The sequence below is a fragment of the Dermacentor andersoni genome, chromosome 4 (genome assembly GCF_023375885.2).
Source record: "Dermacentor andersoni chromosome 4, qqDerAnde1_hic_scaffold, whole genome shotgun sequence".
Lineage (NCBI taxonomy): Eukaryota > Metazoa > Arthropoda > Arachnida > Ixodida > Ixodidae > Dermacentor > Dermacentor andersoni.
In genome coordinates, this window is record NC_092817.1 from 38,831,573 (window position 1) to 38,839,825 (window position 8,253).

Below are 8,253 nucleotides of genomic sequence, written 5' to 3' on the forward strand. Positions count from 1 at the left end.
GAAAGAATAGCAGAGAAAGCTCACGCACAAAAGACGGCCAGCTCTAGTGCCAGCGTATACTTTGCACGAAATCGGTCGCGGAGTTCATGTAAACGTTAGCGTGCCAGGCCAGGATAGTGTCAAACCCGCCCCGACTACGAGGGAGTGGACTGACCCACTCGTGTCGGTCTGGGTCGGTCCGATCCTCTGAGTCAACCTCACCGTGGGTTGAATTCAAGAACAAATCTTCAGTTGCAAGTCAGCACTTATGACTGTGACCCATTATTTGGTCTTCGTCGGTCTCTGCGCAGTAGTCGCTTGAATATGAGCTCATGCAAACGAGGCTTGTTGCATGGATGAAATGGGTTTACTTTCTCTTCTCGTCACCGAGCGTATTCTGTCTTTGAGACTCACCTGTATTGCGCATATCTCTTGGACCGCAGTGTACGACGGAGCGTAGGGCAGCCGGGCGGCCGGTTGCGCCGCCGCCGGCTGCTGGCCTGTCCTCGTCCGGATCCGAGTCCCCGGACGAAGAGGAAGAGGTCGACGACGACGAAGAAGACGAAGAGGAGAACCGCTCCGACGCCACATTCACTGGATCCGAGCTCGCGCTCGCACGAGACACCACGCTGGTGCTCCAAAGCAGACGTGCGTATACACAAGTTGTCTGTCTGTCTTCAGTTAAGGCGCTTGGGCTAGTTGGTTAGGTTCCATACTGAAAACAGCCCAAAAAAAAAAAGAAAAAACGGATGAGTGAGCGGTGCTTGTGTCGTCTGCTCACTGGTCCATGTATTTTGCGCTGTTTTCAACGTGGTGCTGTCTTTCTGTGTGCCGATGACTGTTTGGTGTACTTTCGGAGAGCTTCGGCAGAACTCAAGCCTGAGTGTATTCGCGAGAACTCACGCCTGCCTATGCGGCGGCACCATCGTGAGAGGGTCTTGTATTAGCGTATGTTCTCGTGCGTGTAGATTTCTTTAGGTTTTCACAACTCTTTTCAAAGGGTGTTAATCAACCGTTAGTACAAGGTTTGCGAGACGAGGAAGCCATTGTGAGACTAAAACAAGAAGAAAACCTAATGCGCTCCAGTAAATCTTGAAATTTGCCTTACATTTGACCGTCACGAAATTGCGTAACGCACTGACACACGATGTCTCAAGCTCCCTTTCATATTCTCTTTGGCATCGTAAACGCAGTCACCACGAGTTTACATCCTACTTGAAGAAGTTATGATTACTTCGTTTCCTCCAAACTCAGATAGCTTTTCTTTCTATTGCGATAGAAATTATATGGACACTCCAAGCACATTTCTACCGTCGGCGTCGGCATGAGCGAGAGAGACCGCAAAGAGAGGAAAGGAAGGGAGGTCAGCCAGACGGCGTGACGTTCCCTAAAAAGTCCAAGGGCGAAAAAAATCGTCGCCGCGCGCCGTTTGTTGCATGTACGAGTGAAAGGGTGATCCGGAGATCGCGGCTCAATCTCGCAAGACTCCAGTCAGTAGGGGGGGGGGGGGATGCGTTTTCCTCCGGGTGACCCATGCGCTCGCGCAGGCCGCTGTATCTTGAACGCCATCTGCTACAGGGGCAAGGTTCACCGTGGGTAGGTGGGGGGGGGGGATTTACTTGCGGCGGCGCGGTCGGCCGCGACGTTCCCCATGTCTGCAAGCCACTGTGTCTTGAAAGGCATCTGCGACGTGTACAAAGTCCGCCGCGCTGTGTTTTCCGTTGGGTCGCGTGGATGCGAGAGGCAGCACGAAGGTCAATTCGCTCACTGCTGCTGCCGCGCTTACTCACTCCAGCGTTTTGATAGTGAGTTTCCGCGGTCATCGAGTGAGATGTGTTCGTGTGTGCTTGTGCGCGCATGACACCACGCTTGCTAGCTGAATTAGTATACCTATCTTTGCAACTTTATACGGCCGATAAAACTGTTATCTTTACTTAGTATAGCTGTCCACTAATTTACTATCGCAAACGACGCTTCGCCTTTCAGGCGAAATCGGGACTTTTTTTTTACATCGCTCCCGCTTTTTTTCTGTTCCTATGGCAAACACATGAACTTCAGGGAGCTATTATTTCTACTTTGTATTTGGCTGCCTTTCGGGAACCGCCGCCCGGTCTCTCCCTCTAAACCCTGCGTAGACGGGAAAATAAGAGCTTGTATTTATGACATCCAGAAAGCTGGGAGCAAAAGGACTTCTCGAGCTTGTCTTTCTCGCAGTAGCGCGGCTTTTTGCACCCCTTTTATTCTATTTCACTTGTGTATTTCGTATTCTGCTTATTTGTCCGTGTCGTTGGCCCCGTGTACGACGCCGGGCTCATCTCCGTAATCAGAGTTTTCCACCGGAAACGACAGCGTGCCCCGTTCTCTCAGCGTTGAAACGCAAGGACTTGCAACATGAGAAGTCCGCCGCAGACTTTTACGCTTTTCGAGCTAACGGCGCATCCCCAAGAAAACGGAAGCAAATATATACGCTATACTTGTAGCAGTAACGTCGTTCTCTCTGGAGAGAACACTTTCCTCTTCAAGGGGCTCGCGTTGGAAGTTTTCTCCGTCGCGCCGCGAGCGTACAGTGTTACGTTTCGTAACGAGACCTCAACGCGCCCCAGCGGGCCTTGGCTTATTATACTTGCCGACGGCCAGGGGAGTCTTATCATTGAGAGGGAGAGAGGAAAAGCGAACGCACGACAGGCCAGCGGGTGCACGATAGTTCAGCAAAGTAAGTAAATAGAACGAGCACGATGAGGTCGGCGGCTGGGGCCGCTAGAGTTGTCGGCGCTCGGGTCGTATAAGAGACTTGCGGGACGGACAATTACGACGTCTTCGTACTATCGCATAACCGGCGCCGAGCTGTAGCACTCCGGAGGGCTGCGGTATACGCGACCCCTTAGGCCCGTAATCCACCTAATTGCGCACCGTATGCTTGGCGAGATCATGGGGGAAGAAGGTGAGAGGGGGAGGGGGCAGGCACCCATGCCATCATTAGCCTCCGGTGCCGGGGGTGTAATTATCCGAGCACACCCACATGCAAAGAGCACGGCGGGTGTGGCGTCAGCTTTCGCTCGAGTAAGGTTAAGAAGCAACACGCATATAAACACGCCCCCACCATCTCTCTCGGAGCGCCGGCATTCTCTGGTGGTGGTCGCGATCGGTATACGGTTAGTGCGGTGACTTCCTCCTTCTACGTTTTTTTTTTTTTTTTCTTTGCGGTTCTCAAGATGCAGCTGCGTGTAAGCGACCATAATGTGGCAGGTGGCTTCGAGTTTCTTGGTTTCTTCTTTCTTCGCGGTTCCAGAATAGTGAAATCCGATCTCGCGTCTCTCCTTAATGCTTCACTGCCACGAGTTTCCGGTCGCTTATGAAATAATAAATACTCGAGTAAGGGCCTTTCCGAGTGCTGTATCCTTTGTTCAAGAACTGCCGTGGTCGCTGTTACGAAACGCCTGAGCGCCGCACCTCCTGAAAAGTGTCGTTCACATCGTAATCTTCTCGCTTTTCTTTTTATAGATTTTAGATGTGTTTAAGCTGACGATGATGGCTATAAAGGCGGCACGCGCCACTCAGATTCTGTGACATCGTAATTATGCATAATAGAGCGCTTGAATAGCTTAAAGCAAAACGTCAAAGAGAAAGAAACACCGAAATTTTGTAGCCCGAGAATTTCTGGTGCGTGTTGCAAAAATGGAACGTACGCAGACAAATTATAGCAGAAATCGCTGGGGCATGCTGTGGCATACCTTCGTCGCTGTAATGCCTAGTGCCGTCGAACGTGATTAACATAATCGAAATAAAATCCTGATTCCCTGGTTAAATAGAAACTACAGAACGTTCGCTTAGTGATTGTGGAATTGACTGCTATATTACATTACTGAAGTAGAAACAGACCGCGCAAAAGTGGGCACTGTTCGTTGCGCTGTCTGCGTGTGAGAGAGATTGACCAATAGGAGTTGGGCTTTGAATCACGATTAACTCCGCTAATAATTAATCGCTTTCGCCGAACATACGCTTCACGGCACTCATAGGGATAATCTGCCGGTTTAGAAGAATAGCGTTTAAACGCAGGCCGTTAGTTACGTTTAAGAACGAGAGGGAAAAATCGGGGAAGCACTCGGTGCGTAAAATTGCACCGGTCGTGCTCTTATCGCTTTAGTTATCTTACCATAGATGTAGTGATGGGAAACACTGCATGGCAGTGGCGAACAAATGGCGCTATAACTTTGTTTGTTTGTTTGTTCACGGATGGACCTAGAGCAGGGTGAAAGCAAATACACAAATAACAACAAAGCCTAAAGCGACTTTATCGCCACACGTATTATCAAAAAAAGTAACCCGTACAAAGAAGCACATTTTTTAATTAGAAGTCTTTTCTCAGTACTGCCTAACGGTAGTTAACGTGGAACATCTGACAGTGAGTTCCCGCAAGCGTTTGTTTATGACAATGAATGCGTTACCTGAAAATATAGTTACGCTCACGATAACGACACATCCTTGAAAATCTGTCAACGAGTAACAAATAGCAGAAAATAACATACTAGCAGAGTTTATGTCGGTCTCAAAAAAAGAAAGAAAGAATCGGTGTGAGTTACAGAAATTTAAATGATATGGTATAGCAGCGTAAGTTAAGCGAAGCCATGTTTTTAAGTTACGGGAAGTTGAAGAGGGCGAAAATTCGTAGGCTCGAAGCGTTGCACCAGGCTGACATGGCACGTCAAGAAGGCGAAACATTGCTACAAAGAATACACAGGCGACACATTGCTTACTCTACTCCTCTGCGCTGTTCTCTCTCTCTCTCTCTCTCTCTGCAGCGTTATTTCATTTCCGTCCGATCTTATTCTTGCCGGCAACAAACAATGTGGCTATTTTATATGCTTTGAGTATGAGAAATTTGGCGAGTGAAGAGATTGCTATCGCAAGATCCTAGCTAAACACCCAAAGGAACACCAGACGAAAGAACAAAAAAAAACTGCAAAAATAGAAATAATCAAAAGATTTCACTATCGCTTCAAGTGAAAGAATCATCACATACACTTTACAAACGTATAAAGAACTTAATTGACCTAAAGTTGCAAATTTCTCCAAATCATGCATATATAATGCAGAGTCGGCACATGACTTCTGACAAGCATGATCGAGTAGTCTCTGTTTATGCTGAAATAGTTCAGTTGAAAGCAGAGCGCATAAAAGGTCACTAATGCGGAAAGGTTACGATAATAAATTGAGATGAACGCACCAAAGCGCAAAAATATGTCGGTGACGCGACAACGTCGTCAGCGACTTTGTCACTATCGACAAGGAACGAATGAGGTCACTGTCGGCAGGAAAATCACGCTAGGCTTTCACAGATTCCCTTTGTGCATGGGAACAGTACGAGTGTCCGAGCAATTTCTTTACAGACGAGGAACGCCTATCCAAGACACATTGAAGTGTCCCCAGATGCTGATCAAATTGGGGACACTTTCGCCGAGGACGTGTTCTACAGAAGCGTCCAAGGTGCCACAATGTACGCAGTCTGAAGAGCGTCAGTTCCGCATAGGACATGGCTATTTCGGGATCGCGTATTTCCGTTCTACAGCGAAGCATGGTTCAATTTCACTATTACGAAGATGGACTATGAAGGTGCAGGCGCCGACGCCACTTCTCAGGAGGCGTCCCGCACAGGCGAGAGAGGTCGCGACCTCCTCGCGACGGCGGCGGCGGCTATACATGGCGGCAGCCAACTCGCCGGGCGAACCTGGACGTGACACATGGCCCGGACACTCGTCCCGAAACCGAGAGAGCAGGCCGCCTGCAACGCCGCTCTCGAGCTGCAGCGGCTGTCCTCGCTCGCGTGCCGAGCCGAGCAAGAAAAAAAAGGAGTTCTCCTGCGGCGATGGCGCGCAGGCAGCAGTGCACCAAAGCCGCAGCTGCCACTTTCGTTCGCGGAGCGCCCTCACGCACCGCGCCCTCGTTTTCTGCTCGCATCTTTTGTTTCTTGCCCGTCAAGCGCAAGTACGCGCGCACGGCCGCTCCTGATGGAAAAGCGTGCTGGTCGTCGGGAAGGGTGTGCGGGCGGGCAGGCAGCTGCCGCGCCGACGGCGCTGTTGCCAGGGCCGGTCTATCCCTGTTTTGGACGTGGCGTGCCGTGAAGCTCGCGGGCCGGGCGTCTTTTCTTAATTACGCTGTTAGGTAAATGCGCCGTGGAGATTACGGGCTTGTCCGGCTCAGCCGGTGCGCGCGCGCGTGCGGAGAGCGGCGTGTCAGCGCCACGCTGCCTCGCTCGCGTACTGGTGACGAAACTGCTCGGCGGGCTGCCTGGCCCGCAGCACACCGGCTCGACCGTCGCCGCTCTAGGAATGGGGGCCGCGCGGTGGGTTGGAGGCGCGTGTCTGAGCCGATTACAACGACGTCTGTCCGTGCTCCTGCGCGGCAAAGCGAAGCCGTGCCAGCAGGTGCCGGCTGGCTACCGCGCTGCAAGTGCCGAGACGTCGCTGACGCGGTGCCTCGGCAGCAGGTGGCTAAGGGACATCGGAAAGCTTCTGAGGGCACAGTGTTGCGTACATGTGTGAAGCAATACAGCGCTCGCGAAGGCTCGAAGTGGCGAAAACGACAATGCTGAACAAGGCGAGCGTCAGTTCTCCCAAAGAAAACTTCGTTAGGAATACCGGGAAAACATACTTCACCAGGGACGGGGGAGAGGATGAAGGAGAGGAGGGAACGGGCACAGTGTAACCTTCGACCCCCTCCCCCCCCAAAAAAAAAATGACCCCCTGACTATGCTCCTGCCTGGAGGGCCATGAAGAGAGTGTGACGGCACACATTGAAGCCGTTATAAAATTTCTTAACAAATTGTCAAGAGTATCGCATAATAGTTCCGGTGCCACGAAGAAGTAAGCATATTTTTTAGAAAGATACTATTTATGCATAACAGGGGGTTTGAAGTGGCAGCTGTCATCTGGCTTGCCCAGTGGTGACGTTTGCGAAAGTACCGCGTTCTCTGTGTTGTCTTATTTCTTTTACCTCTCTCTCTTTCTCTTGCGTGTGCTCTTATTCTTCTTTATCTCTCTTGTCTCCCTTTCCGTAACCTTTCCCCAGTGCAAGATATCAGCCTGAATATTTATCTTCCGGTTAGTCTCCCCCGCCTTTCGCATCTCATTTATCCGTCTATCTTTTAGATTTCACGGGGGCTCAAACGCCACTGACAACTGAAGTCAATTCAGCGAGGTCGACGTGATCGCGACAACGTATAGATGCGTGTGGTACATATTGTAGCATGGAATGGGGTCGCTACTCCTTCCGCGCCAGAGGGATGGCGTGAGCACACAGGATATCCGTAGGCATCTTCCCGATTCTGTTTATTTCACGTTCAATTACACGAATTACACATTTAATTACTTGCACATTGCTGAATCAAGGATTTAAGAGCCGTACCCGCGGCGACGTGGTCTCTCGGTGCCTCCGGCACGAACTCTCCCAGGCGCCTCGGGAAGCGTCCCAACACCCCGCCAGAAATCAATGATACCAATCACAACTCCTGGTCGACCAGAACCAATCAGGCCACATAGATTTAAAGATGCACACCCGATCGTGGGCAGGCATCGATGAGGTTGAACTCGACGACAGTTGTCTACCCAAAGAGTCACGGATCAAAACAAAGTAGAAACACACAGAAAACTACCGGGACAGCCGTTGAGCCTTTGAAGAACTGCTACACAACACAGGCGGCGCAGAAGCGTAAAGACGGACGGCTAAGCGACAATTTTTCGCTGTTTCAATAATTTCATTCGACAGTCGCACTGCCGTAATAAGCCAATTCGTTCTGGCCGTCACGGAGCGCTTTATCGCAATGTGCCCGTCGTAAGTTGTATTTTCACAAACTGCATATACTGAAAAGAAAACAACATCGTAAGTGTAAATGACAGGCGAGAATTTCTTTCCAGTTACCGTCCTGCGCATTGCATAGAGCCTTTGGACATGCCTCTTTCGTCACTCGAAGAGAGTAACGATCGAGCAAGCCTATATCTGAAGACGTCCGAGCTCTGAACCGTCCGTGTTCACGTTGTAATTTCCGCCGCCCGTACGCTTTCTTGCACTCGGCACGGAAACACGCACCCTTCGTTCTTTTCTGTGCGGCTTACCCCGCCGCCTCCCCCGCCATCGCCATGCCTCAGTTTCTCAGCCACGATTTTCTATTCGTTCTCCAGAGGCCGTGTGTACCGAACAAGAGACAGAGAACTAAGCAAAACGAATAAACAAGAAGACGTTTAGACGGATTGCTCTCCCCGAAAGTAGTAAATCATTGCG

The 8,253-nt window shown here is 50.5% G+C and overlaps 1 protein-coding gene across 1 annotated transcript in view; it reads left to right on the forward strand.

Moving 5' to 3' along the window:
• Window positions 1–544: 544 nt before the first annotated feature.
• The window catches only part of Ten-m (teneurin transmembrane protein Ten-m), a 45,214-nt gene continuing 37,505 nt past the window's right edge, over window positions 545–8,253 (forward strand). The window contains exon 1 of the mRNA XM_072287789.1: window positions 545–627. The gene's annotated coding sequence lies outside the window, so the exon portion shown is untranslated. The remainder of the gene's footprint in view (window positions 628–8,253) is intronic.